The 14,696-nt window shown below is 43.2% G+C and overlaps 1 protein-coding gene across 5 annotated transcripts in view; it reads left to right on the top strand.

Annotated features, from left to right (window-relative positions):
• Window positions 1-14,696, top strand: part of LOC134343058 (zinc finger and BTB domain-containing protein 7B-like) — a 190,765-nt gene that overhangs the window by 91,471 nt on the left and 84,598 nt on the right. Inside the window, exon 3 of one of the 5 annotated variants that reach the window (XM_063041904.1) lies at window positions 13,504-13,635. The exons of 2 other annotated variants lie outside the window; for them this stretch is intronic. The gene's annotated coding sequence lies outside the window, so the exon portion shown is untranslated. Of the gene's footprint in view, window positions 1-3,694; window positions 4,209-7,496; window positions 8,076-13,503; window positions 13,636-14,696 lie in introns of those variants that run through there. 2 more of the 5 variants (XM_063041906.1, XM_063041907.1) reach the window with 2 other exon arrangements.

The raw sequence follows: 14,696 nt of genomic DNA on the forward strand, positions 1-14,696 counted from the left end.
AGTACCATTGGATCCTGATGCTTTTGCGATCCAAGGGATCTTTGGAAGTCAAGAATGAGGCATAAAACCTGTTGCTTACAGTCATTTTATTAACTGTTACAAGAACGAAGGAGAAGTGTGGTGATGGAAACAAAGAAAAGTGCAAACCTAAAAGTAATCGTGTCCTCCTCATAACAGAGTAAAGATAACGGAAATCCATTGAAAACAGTTAAGCAATAAAATAGCCAGATTTAGTAGTGTGACACTTGCTACTGAAACCAAGAAGTTTCCAGAAAAATACAGGGACAATGCATCGTAATTGCCGGAAAATTCTCTCCACACACACACACACACACACACACACACTTGTATAACAATACAAGCAAGCATAGAAAGGTTAAACTACAAGGAAAATAACAACTCTATACCCTAATTCAGCACTACTTAATTTTTATATTCCTTATTCTAACTTCTATATATTTTAATTGCACAGTAGTACTGCAGCAAAACAAGTTTCTGTAATACATACAGAATATCAGTGATAATAAACCTGATTCTGATTGTCAGTTGGTGAATTGGTTTCTTATTGCCACATGTACCTTGTGCAGGGAAAAGATTGACTTGCATACCCTCTGGACATATCTTTCGTTGCAATGGTTGTACAAGGAAAATCTGTAAGGGAATGTAGAATAAATGGGCGGTATGGTGTGCAACGGTTAGCGTGATGCTATTACAGACCAACGATCACAGATCGAGTTCGGATTGCAGCTGTCTGTAAAGAGTTTCTATGTTCTTCCCATGCCTGTGTAGGCTTCCTCTGGGTGCTCCATGTTCCAGAGAGGGCTCAGGATTTGTGAGTTGTGCCCATTCCGTGGCGATGCTTATTCTCGCTGATTTGATCTGAATCAAATGATGCAGTTCACTGTCTGTTTTGAAATACATGTGACAAATAAAGCTGATCCTTAAAGAGTTATAGAGAAGGTGCAGCACAGGCAGACAGTAAGCTGCAAGGACCATGATGAGATTGTGAGATCAAGAGCCATCTTATGATGCCATTCAATAGCCTTAGAGCAGAACAACAGAAGCTGCCCTTGAGTCTGATAGTAGGTGCTTTCAAACTTTTGTAGCTTCTGCCCAGCAGGAAGGGCAGAAGGAGATGATCTCTGGGGTGGGTTGAGGTCTTTGATTATGCTGACTGATTTACTGAGACAGCAAGAAGTGTAAACAAAGTCCATGGAGGAGAGACTCATTTCCACGATGTGCTGTTCTTTGCAGTTTCTTGTGATCACAGACAGAGCAGTCGCCGTACCAAACCATGATGCTACCTTTACCATCTTTTTAATCGCCTGTTCCTTGTACACTCAGTGGCCACTTTATTAGGTACACCTGCTCGTTAATGCAAATATCTAATCAGCCAATCATGAGGCAGCAACTCGATGCAGTGAAGCATGCAGACATAGTCAAGAGGTTCAGTTGTTCAGACCAAACATCAGATTGGGGAAGAAATGTGATCTGAATGACTTTGACCGAGGAATGATTGTTGGTGCCAGACATGGTGTTTTGAGTGACTGAGAAACTGCTGATCTCTTGGGATTTTCATGCACAACAGTCTCTAGAGTTTACAGAGAATGGTGTGAGAAACAAATCAAGTGAGCAGCAATTCTGTGGGTGAAAAGACTTTCTAATGAGAGAGGTCAGGGGAAAATGGCCAGACTGGTTCAAGGTGATAGTAACTCAAATAACCATGCGTTACAACAATAGTACACAGGGGAATATCTCTGAATGCACAACATATTGAACCTTGAAGTGGATTGACTATAGCAGCAGAAGACCACAAGCCTGCACTCAGATGCCTCTTTATTAAGTACAGGTGGTACTAATGGAGTGGCCAGTGACTAAGCCCAAGTCCGAATCAGAATCCAGTGGAGGCCAAGAAAGACGGTCTGCCTTGTGGTTAGAGGCCTGTAGATGTGCGTGGCTGGGAGTGGGGAAAGGGGTTTGTTTTACTGTTGTTGTTTTGTTGCTTGGTGTATTCTGTGTTGTCCTATGGAGCATTGTGGACATCCTACTTTGGCACTGGAATGTGTGGCGATATCTGCAGGCTGCACCCCCCTACCCCCAGCACTCCCTCGGAAGCATTGGTTGTTAACACAAATGACACATTTCACTGTGTATATCGATGTACATGTGATAACTAAACTTGAACCTTAATTCTTGACTGCCCAAGCTATTACAGAAAGTGACTTAAAAAAAAATTCCATCAAGGCCAGGAGTCTGGTGCAAGTGGGGGTGAATATGTTGTTCTGCCATGACTGAGGGCTGAAATTGGAAAAGACTGACTGTCTCCACTTTTACATTCCTCCCGAGGGGGCCTGGTGGTCTCTGCTGGTGCTGTTATAAACACGGCAATCCTGCACAATCTCAGTCCTAATTACTCACCAGTCGTCATTTCAGGGGGGTATCCTGCCCATCTCTAATCCACGTTTTTCCTGCAGACCCTCAAGTGCTCATTAACTAACGAAGCAAGTGTGTCCCTCTGCTATCTCTGCACGTGAAAAGATTTAACCCTTTATTCACTGTCTTCTTTTTCCCCACAGTTGCTGTTAATCGGAGCTTGCTGCAGCCACTGCTCTAAAATATCTCTCTATGCCCTGTGAGGTGACTTGCATCTGTATGTTTAAGATTGTGCTTATTGTTATTCTTCATTACACCAGTGTAGAGGAGAACAAGGTGATTGTTACTCCAGATCTGATGCAGCATAAAAAAACACAATAAGTGTAAAACTAAAATTGATCTTATAAAACACATGTAGACGTAACTATTGAGTATCACCATATATACATATTAGTTTATGCAGACGGACGGTATGTACATAAAGCAACACAAGGTGCAGGAGTATCTGAACGTACGGTGACTCTGGCAGGAAATGATAAAGTGACAAAGTGACTTGTCAAGGCGAACTCTTCTAGGTGGCAGCAGGGTAAATGAAAGCACAGTGTTTCAGTGACTGCGTGTCAGTGTAGGTAAGAGGTGTGGGGTGTTGGTGTAAGGCGGCAGTGCACGGCTGGGGGGTGGGGTGGTGTGTGGGGTCGTGGGTGCTGAAGGCTGCCGAAGGGCTGTGGAGAGGTGTGGTTGCTGTGGATGTAGTGCTGGTGGGGTGAAGGTGATGATCAGCCCGACGGCTTGGGGGTGGGTGGGGAGAGGGGAAGAAACCAGATTTTCAGTCAGGTGCACTGTAGCCTCCTCGATGGGAGTGAGGCAGACAGTTCAGAAGCAGGGTGGGTGTGATCCTTCGTGATGTTAATAGCCTTTATCTGGCACCTTTCTGTATATGTCCTTGATGTCGGGTAGGCGGGTGAATGAATATGTGTGTATTTGTGGGAGGACCCTTCCTTGCGGCAGCCACAGTACAGCAGTGGGGTGCAGAGAGAAGTACCCTAATGTTCATTTATACGTAGACAGTGTATATGATATTGTGTGTGTATAAAGATACTTCTGTCCTCTGCACACTGCTGTAGAGAGACTGCAGCAAGGAGAGGTACACTACCTGGTCAAATAGCCATGTGTAAGTTTGTGAAGTCATGATTATAGCGAGGGAGTGGAGGGGTTGAGGGAGGCATCATTGCAAACTGCATCTCTTGGGCACTTTACACTTGTCACATTTGTCATTGTGACAGCAGAAAGCCTTGGCTTGTAACCCACTTGTGATTTGTAGCCAGATATCTAGAGCCTCTAACTTCCACATCCTTGGAATGGGTTGGGCCAATAGTTTATCAGTTTCAACTTCTGCAATTACAGTGTCCGCAATTTCAGCTATAACTTCCTCGTCATAAATGGTATCAGAACCTCTATTAAAAGTTTGGATATAAATAGGTCATTGAGTAGGCGGGAGTGAAGCTGCTAGTAGCAACTGTCTGCTGTAGCAACCCAACTCTTCTGAATTAGAGGGGAAAAAATGTTTTTAATGTTTCGCCAAAGAAGGAAATGCTGTCCTGGTTACCCACATGGAGCTCAGAGAGGGTTAAAAGCAGTTCTCTGAGCTGCATGGGACGCGACCCTGGGGCGTGGGTGTAGTAGTCACACTGAGGTGGGGAGCCGGTCTAGTCAAATTACTCAGAGAATTGCCAGACAGTCGAGAGAGAGAGAGAGAGAGAGAGGGGGGGGGGATTTTTTAAAAAAAAAGTTTGATTTGTAGAACTTCCAGTCCATTCTTCAACTTAAACAGGAAGGTAAGAAAAGATACCAGTAACTTCAGTCACTGTCAGTGCGTGTTTGCGGTGCAGGGCAAACTGGCCCTTCGACTGAAATGTTGGTAAGGAAGCAGTGTTTAAAACTTCCAGCTTCTACGGGCAGGCAGTGGGTCTGGATCTGCAGAGCCATTTTGGAAGGTGTGCGGCATTGTGCACCGCACGGGTAACCTGTCTGCTGTCGGGGAAGTTTGTTTCAGTTGTGCCAGAGCAAATAGATGTCATAAGACCTTGTATTTTCCTTTTGAGAGAGAGAGACTGTTCAGCTTGTGTGTTCCGTGTCTGAATTAGCCTTGGAAATGAGTGGATTTGCTTCCTTTGCTTGTCTAGCTGCCAAGGACTTCTACGGAACAGCAGAAGTGTCTGCAATTAAACTTCTAAAGTGCCCTGTGCTGTATTCTGTCTTGTCCTGTCAAGAAAAGAATTTGAGGAGTTGGGCCATTGCCATCTTGACTATTCTGATTGAAAACTGGGCCAGTCAAATCAGGAACCTTTAGGGTAGGATCGATAGGATTGCTCAGGGAAAGGCCATTTTGTCCCCCAAAAAAATTGCATTTCCCTTCCATATTGCGATGTGTGACTGCGTTTTTTTTGGGAATGAGAGTCTTAATTGAGCCTCCACCACCCTTGGTTGGCAGGGTGGAGTGAGGCTCCTCACCTCGGAAAACAGAACGAAGCTGATCATTATGTCTAGATGGCGGTTCCCTTCTTCTTATCCCTGACGCCTGCCAGGGCGGGAGGGGGACTTTGGACTCTCTAAATTAATGGTTTGAAGATTTTCCGATTTGTAAGGGTGCTGGCTTGCTTGAGTCTGGTGAAACGTGCCAAGGTCTCGGGGTCCCTCAGTTTCTCCATAACCACTGAGTCATTTCAAGACCATGGCTTATATTGAATTTTTGACTGCGGGCATACTTTTAAAATTAAAAGAATATGCTTGGCTCTGTATTTGCTTGTTTATTATAACTGAAGGCAAGTTTGGCGGTTTCAGTATTGACTAATCTGCCATTTTGATCAGGTTTCAGTATCATATTTGTGTGGAATGGAAGGATGAAACATAGTCAGCGGCCACTTTATTAGGTACCACTTGTAGCTAAAAAAGCTGTCACTGAGTGAATGTTTGTGGTCTTCTGCTGCTGCAGCCTGCCCGTCCACTTCAAGGTTCAACAAGTTGTGCATTCAGAGATGCTCTTCTGTGCATCACTGTTGTAAATGTGTGGTTATTTGAGTTACTGTCGCCTTGCTGTCAGCTTGAACCATGGCCATTCTCCTCAGTTACTCCCATTAACAAGGTGTTTTCACCCACAGAGCTGCTATTTACTGGATGTTTTCATTTATTGGACCATTCTCTTGAGACCGTAGTTGTGAAAATCCCAGGAGATCAGCAGTTGGAGATACTCAAATCACTCAGTCTGGCACCAACAATCATTCCACAATCAAGGTCATTTAGATCACGTTTCTTCCCCATTCTGATGTTTGGGCTGAACAACTGAACCTCTTGACCATGTCTGCATGCTTTTACGCATTGAGTTGCTGCCACATAATTGACTGATTAGATATTTGTATTAATGAACAACTGTACAGGTATACCTAATAAAGTGCCCACTTGACTGTGTAAAGTGACTGTCTGCCCAAAACGTCGACTGTTTATTTCATTCTATAGATCCTGCCTGACCTGCTGAGTTCCTCCAGTGCACACATGTGTTTGTTGATAAAGTTCAAATGTAATTTTTTCTTAAATACAAGTCCCAAAAAGTAATAGTGTATCTGAATGTCTTTGACAACACCCCCCCTTTTCCATTTATAGAGTTTTAGAAAAAAATGGTGTCTTATGTGTGGCATGGTGTTACCAGGACAAGTGTCCAGATGATTCTGTTCAGGAAATGCATTTTAGGGAGATTCTAGAAGGAGAGAGAGGCATAGAGGGGTTTAGGGAGGGAGGTTCCGAGCTTGGGCTCCGGGTAACTGAAGGCGAGCAGTGGATAGTAGTGATAGGAATGGAGAGAGAGTAGTGCAGAGAGATCTCGCCGAGATGTGCATAGGGTGGCATTTGTGTCACTGGTTCAGAATTCTTTAGCCAGAGGATGATGAATCTGTGGAATGCTCTGCCACAGAGCTGTGGAGGCCAAGACTGTGAGTATATTTAAAGTGAAAATTGATGGTTTGCTGATTGGTCAGGGCATCAAAGGTTATAGCAAGAAGGCAGGTGTGTGGGGTTGAATAGGATTCAAGATCAGCCATGATGGAATGGTGGAGCAGACTTGATGGGCTGAATGGCCAAATTCTGCTCCTAGGTCTTATGGTTTTAAATAGAACTGCTTTTCCATCCTTTGGAATTGGATCTGAACTTTATCGGGTAATTACAAGAACAAGTATTAACCTGGAGTTGAAAGGGTTTGAAAAGATTTTGCAAGTGAACGTTGACGATCTAATTTTGCAGAAGGCAAAAATGGCTTGAGATGACCTCATTTGGGGTGTGATTTAGCCTCTTGCTGTCAAACTAAGAAAGGAGAGTTTATCCAGAGTTCCCGTTGCTTGAAGAAGCAGCTGTAGGTTCAGTTTCATTGAAGTGAAGGAAGCCTGTATTGTTAGTGAGAGCTCCGTGTCATTACAGAGGGAGAATGCCACTCGCATGTGTACACCAGGGCTTATTTCTCCAAAGACGAGCGAGTGTTCATTGTTTTGGATGAGGATTTGTTGGTAGGAACTGTAAATAGAAGAACTCAGTCAATGTGAATCGACGAAATAGGGCATTCATATTAACATGAATCTCAATAAACAATAACTTAATAAACTCCCCCCAAATCTGGAAGTCAAGTTTGTCTTTAATAACAGTAAAGTAATATTATGAATTCAATATAAAGGCAACAAGTCTTTCATTATCCCAGATTTCAAGCTTTTGCTTTGCTAAAGCCCTGACTTCTTCAATTCCTGAGTTCCAAAATGGATCAGTTGAAAGTCTCGGTCATGCCACAGTGTTTCTCAATACAGCTTTTGTCTAGCCCCAGTGGCAATTGCCCATGACGATGACTAATTCCAAAATATCCCACTTCTTCACAACTAGAAATATTAACCAAAAGAAACCATTTTCATTAACTAGAAATGTTAACCAAAACATCCCATTTCTTGCGTTACTAAAGTGTTAACCAGAGAAGTCACTTAAAACAAAATGCTGGTATAAAGTTCCACGTGTACCCCTCCAGGCCATGCTCTCTTCTCACTACCACCATCATGCAGAAGGCACAGAAACCTTAGGTCCCACACCACCCGGTTCAGGATCAGTAATTACCCTTCAACCATCAGGCTCCTGAACTGGTGTAGGGTAACTTGAATGATAAATTTACTTGAACTTTGGGGGATGGATGGGCTTCTTTTCTCAATGGATTAGGATTGTGTTTAGTTTTAAGATTAATGAGAAAAAAATCTGCGTGGGATTGGGAGAGCAGAATACAGCTAACTGTTGTAGAAATACTAATTGCTATGGGGCCGGATTAAGGGAAGACTGTACTGTCAAAAGGGTCATCGTTCTCAGTGAAACACAGAGCAAGAAGAATCTTGCCCTGGCTGGTCAGTGGGTCAGCTGTTGGTTCTCAACCAGCTTTAGCAGCCGAAGTGTCAGAGCTCAGACACTGCATGATGGCAGGGGACTTCTGACTGAGGAAGATGTCGTAGCAGTCCTGAAGTTGTCCTTGATCTCAAAGATCAAAGTAAATTTATTATCAAATTACATGTATGTCCCCATATACTACCCTGAGATTCATTTACTTGCAGGCATTTACTGGGAAAAAGAAATATAGAACCAGTGAAAAACTACTCAAAGGACTCCTGTTAATAAAGGCTTGAACAAGTGCTGTAAGTCTTGGATAATTAGATAACATGATAATGTAAACATTCACTTTACTTGTCACATGTACATTCCAATGTTTCGACGTGCATCTTTTGAGTCAACGACTCTCACAGTCTGAAGATATGCTGGGGCAGCCTGCAAGTGTAGCCACGCTACAATTATAATTATTAGGTAACTCCTGTACCAAATTTAAATAAATAAATATAAATGTATGCATATTTATATTTATTTATTTAAATTTGGTACTGGTGTTACCTGATGAAGTGGCCACTAAGTGGATGTTTTAGAGCTTTAACTGAAAGCTTTTGTAAACTGTCATATGTATCATGTAGAATTCTTTGAAGCAAGTATTTGTTAGAATTGCCTCCAGGATGGAATATAATAGCTATTGAACATGTCTGTTTTGAAACAGAGCACTTAAAATAAAGTGTTGCTGCTAGGGACGTGCAGTATTGCTCCTTTCCGATGGCCCACAGGTTTAACTAGGATTACATTTTGTGTTTATGCCACATCTTCTTTAATGCAGCAAAAATATCGCCACGATGTTTCACAGGAGACGCGAGAATGCAGTTGCTGGAATCCAGAGCAATAAACAAGAAATTGGAGGAACACACAAAATGCTGGAAGAAGAACCTCAACCATCCATTTCCCTTTGTAGATGCTGCCTGGCCTGCTGAGTTCCTCAGGCATCTTGTGATATCTTCTGATGGAGGGGCTAATGCTCGTGATGGAATCAGTCAGAAAACTCTCCTCAGATTATCTGTAGAAGTTAGCTGGAGTCTTTGGTAACATACCAAACCTCCTCAAGCTCCTAATGAAATGTATGAAAATTTGTTATCAGTGATAATAAATCTGATTCTGATTCCTACAAAGCTTAGGAATCCTGCTAAAGACTGATCATGTCAACTGGCTGCATTACTGTTTGGTATAAAGGCACTGCACAGTATCGGAAAGAGCTGCAGAGAGTTGTAAACTCAGCCTGCTCCATCACGGGCACAACCCTCCCCAGCATCGGGGCTATCTTCAAAAGGTTCTAGAAGGTGCTGTCCATCATTAAGGACCCACACCATCTGGGACATGCCCTCTTGTTACTACCATCAGGGAGGAAGTACAGGAGCCTGAAGGCACACATTCAGCATTTTAGGAACGACTTCTACACCTCTGACATCAGATTTTGTCTATGAACATTATTTTGCTCTGTTTCTGCACTAGTTATTTCTTTAAATATTTCTTCTTGTAATTTTTCAAATGTATTGTTCTGTACTGCTGCCGCAAAACAACAAATTTCACGAAACATCCGTGATAAAACTGATTCTGACTTGCATACAAGTTATAAAACCTCTATATATTACAATGCAAATTTGATGGGCTCTTACAAAAATAACTAAATTATGCAATTACAAAGTAGTGTTCACAGGTTCATAGACAGTTCAGAAATCATTATCATGATGCAGTGTTATCGTATTGTTTCTATGTGATATGAAGAATGTTGTGCACTTCTAAAATTAGAAAAATAGATGACTGCAGCACAAGAGGGTCATCACCTGATCCATCCTATCTGTGCTAGATCTTTTGCAGTGAAATCTGAGACTTAAACCCACTGCCGCACTCTGTCCTCTCAGTTCTGTTGCTTCACGAGTTTGCTCAGTTAAAGGATGCATGCTTACTGCGTCCAAAGCCCTAGCCAGAGGAAGTTGGCATTCCCCATTGATTCCTCCTTTCAAATGTCATCTCGCCATGGGAAATGAGGTTTTCAGTGTCGGAATGACTAGTATGTGAAATGAATGCAACTTAAATGTGGCTGCTTGAATGAATATAGATACGAGTCCATCAGATTTGCCTAATAAACTGCAGCAAGTGGCATAATCACCAGCCGCTGGCAGATAAGACAATAAGACATAGAAGCAGAATTAGGCCTACCACATCTGCTCCGCCATTTCATCATAGCTTATTTATTATCCCTCTCAACCTCATTCTCCTGCCTCTCCCTGTAACCTTTGACATCCTGATTAATTAATCTCTGCTTTAGATATACTCAATGACTTGGCCTCCACAGCTGTCTGTGGCAATGCATTCGACAATCCTTGTAACTTTGAGTGGATGGCTTGTAGTTGGGTTTTCAGAAATAGAACACATCATTCTTCTTGAGTCTGCAGATAGTCAACAGATTCTCTTGAACCTCAGAGTCTGCTGGGGGTAGCTGAAAGCCCATTGTCAGTGTCCAAATCCGGTTCTGTTGGAGGCCGAAGAATATGGACTGAATTTTATTTTCTTAGTATTTAGAGATACAATACAGTCACAGTCCCTCCCGGTACAATGAGTTCACCCACCTGTCCAATTACACCCTTTACAGATACAATACAGTAACGGTCGCTCCCAGTACGAGTTCACCCACCCTGTCCAATTACACCATTTACAGATACAATACAGTCACAGTCCCTCCCGGTACAACGAGTTCACCCACCCTGTCCAATTACACCCTTTACAGATACAATACAGTCACAGTCCCTCCCGGTACAACGAGCTCACCCACCCTGTCCAATTACACCCTTTACAGATACAACACTGTAGCAGACCATCCCGGTACAACGAGCTCACCCTGTCCAATTACAACCATGTGACCAATTAACCTAGTAACCTGTATGTCTTTGGGATGTGGGAGGAAACCCAGGTATGCGGTCATGGGGTGAAAGTACAAACTCCTTGCAGACAGACAGTGGTAGAATTGAATCTGGTCACTGCCATTGTAAAGTGTTCCGCTACCATACCGCCTTGGAGTTAGAGGACTGTTTGTGTGTTGGATGGGGGTGAGGAAAGGGGCTTGTTTTTCTGTTGTTGTTTTATTGCTTCTTGTATTCTGTGTTGTTCTGCTGAGCGTTTTGGGCACGGGAATGTGTGACGACACTTGTGGGCTGCCCCCAGAACACCCTCAGGTGTGTTGGTTGTTAACACAAATGATGCAGTTCACCGTATGTTTCAATGTTCATGTGATAAATGAACTTGAATTGTGAATGCGTGATTGTAGTGTGCATGAACTGATTGTTGTACATCTTTCCTATTTTGTTCAGTGAAACTGATGACAATCACCTACACCTCCAATGTGCATACTCTTTTGTTAACCACATTCGCTCTAAATGACTTTTATTTATTGCTAAACCAGCTTCGTGCTTCATTGCAAAACTGAAGGGTGGGGGGGGGGATTGTGTTGGGAGGGTGGAAAAGAAGTGACGCGGATCTGCCCCAGCATCGTCTAGTTCTAACCAAAGCTTGCCGTGTCAAGGGCTTTTAATTTATAGAAACGTAGTGGGGAAGATACCATTGGTCTTTGGAAGTTTGCGGAGTATAGGCAGGTATTAGAATCTGAATGAGATTTATTATCACTGATTTGCACTCAATGGCCACTTTATGTCCTGTGCAAGTTCGACATGTCCTGTGATCAGAGGTGTTCTTCAGCACACCACTGTTGTAACAGGCGGTTATCTGAGTTACAACAGTCTGGCCATTTTCCTCTGACCTCTCTCATTAATGAGACATTTATGATACTCACTGGATGTTTTTTAGCTTTTCACACTACTCTCTGTGAACTCTGGAGAATGTTGTGCTTGAAAATCCCAGGAGATGAGCAGTTTTTGAGATGCTCAAACTACCCTGTCTTGACACCAACATTTATTCCATGGGCAAAGTCACTTAGATCACATTTCTTCCTCGTTCTGATTTTTGGTCTGAACAACAACTGAACCTTTTAACCGTGTCTGCATGCTTTTATCATTGAATTGCTGCCACAAGATTAGCTGATTGGATATTTGCATCAATGAGTAAGTGGTACAGCAGTACCTAATAAAGTGGCCACTGAGTGTATATGAAGTGAAATTTGTTGCTTTCCAGCAGCAGAACGGTGTGAAGACATAAAATTGGAAAAATAAGTGCAAAAAAAATGGAGTAGCAAGGTACTGTTCATGGGTTCATGGTCCATTCAGAAATCTTAAGGCGACATTGGGAGAAAACCCAAAGGTTGTAGTCAACCTCGGAGAGATAAAAATTCCATTATAAGGGGATATAACAATTGCTTACCATCTCTCATTGAAGCAGGTACAAATATTTTGATGTACAGAGGCTTTAAATTTGCATTGGAATGGGCTTGCTTCCGCTGTAGCGAGAATCTAAAAGAAAAAAATACTAGCTTTATTTGTCATGTGCACATCAAAGCATCAAACGTGTGTGTTTGAGAGAGTGAGAGAGAAAGCAAGATTAAAGATTAGCTTTATTTGTCGCATGTACATTTGAACATATAGTGAAATGCATTATTCGTTTCAATGACCGGGGACAGCGTGGACCTGTTGCTGCACCTCTGGTGCCGATATAGCATGCCCACAACTTACTAACACTAACCCATATGTCTTTTGGAATGTGGGAGGAAACCGGAGCACCCGGAGGGAATGAACGTGCTCGTGGGGAGACGGACAGTAGCAGGAATTGAACTCCACAATTGGTGATCGTTGGTACTGCAAAGCGTTGTGCTAACTGCTACACTACCATGCACTTTGATCTTTGTTTGTATGGTGATGGTGCAAACTCCTTGAGGGGTACTGTCAGTCTCCAGAATCCTCTGTCAAGCCGTCTGCTCTTTGAAGAGTCCAGACAAGAAGTATTTATGTGTGCAGTGGACACTTTATTAGATACACGTGTACACCTGCTGATTAATACAAGTATCTAATCAGCCAATCATGTGGCAGCAGTTTAATGCATAAAAGCATGCAGACCTGGGCAAGAGGTTCAGTTGTTGTTCAGACCTGAGGAAGAAATGTGATTTAAGGGACTTTGATTGTGGAAAGATTGTTGGTGCCAGACGGGGTGGTTTGAGTATCTCAGAAAATGCTGAACTCCTCAGATTTTCACGCACAACAGCCTCTGGAGTTCACAGAGAATGGTGTGAAAAACAAAACACATCCAGTGAGTGCAGTTCTGTGGGCGAGAAGACCTCGTTACTGATAGAGATCTGAGGAGAATGGCCAGACTGATTCAAGCTGACAGGAAGGTGACAATGACTCAAATAACCATGTGTTACAACAGTGGTGTGCAGAAGAACGTCACTGAATGCACAACATGTCGAAGCTTGAAGGGGATGGGTACAGCAGCAGAAGACCATGAATATACACTCAGTGGCCATTTTATTAGGCACAAAAGGTATTTAATAAAGTTGATGGTGTATCTATTATCTGGCATTAATTTGACTGACTTTTGTGTACTATATATGTTAAATTGCCTGTTACATCCTTTCATTATCTAATTAGTTCAGTCCTTAAGCAACAAACAATCTGCTGGAGGAACTCAGCGGGTCTAGCAGCATCTGTGGGAGGCAAGAAATTGTCGACGCTTCGAGTCGAAACTGCATCAGGGCATTCTTGACGTCGACAATTTCTTTTCCTCCCACAGATGCTGCTCGACCTGCTGAGTTCCTCCAGCAGATTGTTTGTTCTCCAGATTCCAGCGTCAGCACTCTCTAGATCACCCCAGAAACTTGAAGGATACGAACCTGGTGTGTGCCTGAATTTTCAAATACCAGAGGTGAGAGAGTCTTTTGTCAAGGAGACCTGTGGTTTGTTTTCCACACACAGGTGGTAGGTGCTTGGAGCGGGCTGTCAGGGGTGGTGGTGGTCGCATTTGAAAGGCTTTTAGAAAGTGTGCAGGGAATGTAAGGATGAAGTATGTAGAGTCAGAAGAGATTTAGTTTAATTTGGCATCGTGGCACCTATGGTCTATGTTCTATGGATTGTAATGCCTCCCACTGCATCCTGCCTACCTCAGACAGGCAAATCAAAAAAAAAAATTGCAAGTTTTTCTGTTGACCTAGATGACATGAAATTTGTTCTGCAGCAGTGCAAGGAAATAAAATTATTCAAATTACAAAATAAATAGTGCCATTAAAAGGAATAACGTAGTGTTCTTGAACTCTGGTGCAGGGGAAGAAGCTGTTCACTGGATTGTTGAGTGTGAATTTTCAGGGTCCTGTACCTCCTCCCCAATGCTAGGAAAGAGAAGCAGGCATCTCCCAGGTGGTGAGGGTCCTTAGTGATAGAATCTGCCTCCTTCAGGAGTGTCTTATGGGGAAATGTTGAGCAAGTTAGGGCTTTTCTTTTTGGAGCAAAGAAGGACGTGAGGCAGCTTGTTAGAGGTGTGTAAGATTCTGAGAGGCATAGATAGAGCGGACAGTCATTGGCCATTTCCGTCCTGGAAAAAAGGCAAAGTGAGAGGGCAGCCTTTTAACATGATTGGAGGAAAGTATGGGGAGAGGGATGTCAGAGAGAGGTTTTTTATATAGAGCTTGGTGGATGTATGGAATGCACTGCCAGGGTTGGCGGTAGAGGCAGATACATTAAGGACATTTAATCACAAAATAATCTGCAGATGCTGGGGTCAAAGCAACACTCACAACACGCTGGAGGAACTCAGCAGGTTGGGCAGCATCCGTGGAAAAGATCGGTCAACGTTTCGGGCCGGAACCCTTCGTCAGGACTGTCCCAGCCTCTACCAGCCTTCTCCTTCCCACCCTCCCCCCACCTTCTTTATAGGGCCTCTGCCCCTTCCCCCTACAGTCCTGACGAAGGGTTCCAGCCCGAAACGTCCAC

Source organism: Mobula hypostoma, chromosome 2 (assembly GCF_963921235.1).
Source record: "Mobula hypostoma chromosome 2, sMobHyp1.1, whole genome shotgun sequence".
Lineage (NCBI taxonomy): Eukaryota > Metazoa > Chordata > Chondrichthyes > Myliobatiformes > Myliobatidae > Mobula > Mobula hypostoma.